The sequence below is a fragment of the Solanum pennellii genome, chromosome 5, assembly GCF_001406875.1.
Source record: "Solanum pennellii chromosome 5, SPENNV200".
Lineage (NCBI taxonomy): Eukaryota > Viridiplantae > Streptophyta > Magnoliopsida > Solanales > Solanaceae > Solanum > Solanum pennellii.
In genome coordinates this window covers 20355425-20358337 of record NC_028641.1, presented here as the reverse complement: position 1 = coordinate 20358337, position 2913 = coordinate 20355425, and the positions used below count along the sequence as shown (strand labels likewise).

The 2913-nt window shown below is 32.6% G+C and overlaps 1 pseudogene; it reads right to left on the bottom strand.

Annotated features, from left to right (window-relative positions):
* Positions 1–2482: 2482 nt before the first annotated feature.
* Positions 2483–2913, bottom strand: part of LOC114077147 — a 1742-nt pseudogene continuing 1311 nt past the window's right edge.

The window sequence follows — 2913 nt, the reverse complement described above, 5'->3', positions numbered from 1 at the left end:
AGTAGCTTTCTCATTTAGTTGATCTTGGACTTTTGCAATCTCCAATGTAGCCATCTCAATCTGCTTCCCAATATATTTAATCTCTTTTCTATTCAACTGTTTTAGCACATGCTGAAGGTCCATCAATTTACACCAAACTTGCTTCATTATACTATTTCCATAGTCTTTTATCCATATATCCTCCACCATTTTCATAAAGCTCTCATGTTCAATCCATACATTAAAAAACTTAAAGCTGACTTTCCCATGTTGCTGAGTTTTTTGTAACAGTATCACCATAGAGCTATGATCAGATATGCTTCGATTCCCATATTCTACAATAACATGTCCCCATTTATCCATCCATTCATCATTTCCAAATGCTCTATCAATTCTGCTTGATATTCTATCTTTCCGACACTGCTTGTTAGTCCAGGTATAGTAGTTGCCTTTCCATTGCAATTCAGTAACCTCCATATCTCTCACACATTCACCAAAATCATTTATCTCATTATTAGTAACAGGAACTCCATCTAACCTATCCTTAGTAGAAAGATAGCATTAAAATCTCCTACAATGAGCCAAGGTTGAGTAATACTTTTTGACATTGTCTTCATTTCTTGCCACAAACTTTTCCTCTGTTCAACTGTATTAAAGTCATACACCACAGTCACTATAAACTGATAATCTTTGCTTCTTTCATTAACCTGACAATGCAGTAATTGAGCTGAGCTATTAATCATCTTAATCTCATACCAATTATCATCCCAAACCAACCAACTTCTTCCATTAGGACTATCAGTATAATTATGTAACATCTTCCACCCTGGAGCTATCCCTTTAAGGATTGTTTTCATATTTTTCTCTTTAACTCTTGTTTCAATTAACCCTGCCAAACTAAATTTATTCTTTTGTAACTTCAGCTTAATCTCCTTCTGCTTATACCTTTTATTCATACCCCTCACATTCCAGAAAAACCACTTCATCAACAAGTCTTTGATGCTCCACCTCTATCAACAGATAGTGAAGCCATTTTTTTTTATGCATGAGACTCTCAAAACCATTCCTTGTTGGTATAGCTTTCAACATAGGAAAGTTAGCTAAACTCAAGTCCAGCTGCCTATCCACATAAGACTGCTCATCATTCCTTGGTGTTTGCTGATCTAGTTTCTTTCCTATCTCCTGTTCTTCCTCCTGCTTATTTTCCTGTGGTCTAAGATTGTTCTCTTGTCTTTGTTCATCAATCTTCTCTTGCTCAATTTTTTGTGAAATTGGACGTTTATACTTCCAAGTTTGAGTTACTTTTTTCCATGGCCTTCTTCTCTTTAGCATCTCTTCTTTTGGTGCAGGTTCCACTTGACATAGATGCCCTATCTTCTGGCACCTATCACAGTATTGAGGCCTCCATTCTAACACTACATCTTGCATAAATGTCTTCCCATTTGGATCCACTACTGCTATCTTCTGAGGTATAGCTTTTGTAACATTAACTTCAACAAGCATTCTAGCGTATGAGATCCTTGTTTGCTTTGTGGTACATTCATCAGCAAAGAGGGGAACTCCTATAACACTTGCAAGCCTACTCAAAGATCCCACACCCCAACAGTTTAAGGGCAGTTTTGGAAAATTCACCCATAAAGGAATTTCTGTTAGGAATTCACTTCCAAGATCAAACTCAGGACACCACTGTTTCAGGATGATTGGTCGATTGTTGATAGTATATGGCCCAGAGAACAAAATCACAATCATGTCACTAAACTTCTGAAACTTAATTAAATAGTATCCATCCTCATGAAGAAACACTTCAGGTTACTCACACTTGACCAGTTCATCATTATGTATCCCTTCATAGTATTGTACCCAGGGAATTCTCCATCCACATATGCAATGAGAGCACACTTCCATTTCTTTTCTTCTTCTTGCACCTCTTTCTCTTCCAATTGCACCATCGTTTGGCCATTAGCTACCTGTGGTGGAAAATAGGATAGTTGCATTCCATTGCTTGCTACTCGATTGTTCTTAAACATATTAACCAATGATTCATTTGTCTCTTTCTTTTGTTCCTGTTCAGTACCAGCATTTCTATTTCCCTCTTATTCATTTAGCTTATCCTCTTAATTCCTCGTTACTGTTCCATTGCCATCAACTTTACTTTCGTCTTCAAACCCTTTCAGATCTGAGTTCCCACACACTTCCTCATTAGTTCTTAGTGAATAAGCTCAGTCTCCTAGCTACTTTAGTGCTACCTCAGCTGCCATACTTGCTTCCTCTTTTTGAGCTTGTTCCTGCTCCTGTAGCCCTAATGCTTCCACACAAGCTTCTGCTGAGCTACCATCATTCATGATTGGTGTTTTCCGACCTCTTCCTCGTCCTCTACCTCTTTCCCTCGCCATTATCACCGTCCGGCTCACGGTAAGCTAACGTGCGCTGAGAGCATTTGGAGAGAAGAAGATTGTTATTATTATTATTGTTTATTATCAATATTATTATTATTATCATTATTATTATTATTATCATTATTATTGTCATTATTATTATTATTATTATTATTATTATTATTATTATTATTATCATTATTATTATTATTATTATTATTATTATTATTATTATCATTATTATTATTATTATTATTATTTCATTATTATTAATATTATTGTTATTATCATTATTATTATTATTATTATTAATATTATTATTATTATTATTATTATTATTATTATTATTATTATTATCATTATTATCATTATCATCATTATTATTAATATTATTATTATTATTATTTTATTATTATTAATAATAATATTATTATTATTATTATCATTATTATTAATATTATAATTATTATTATTATTATTATTATTATTATGATTATTATTATCATTATTATTATTATTATTATTATTATTATTATTATTATTATTATTATTCCTATTA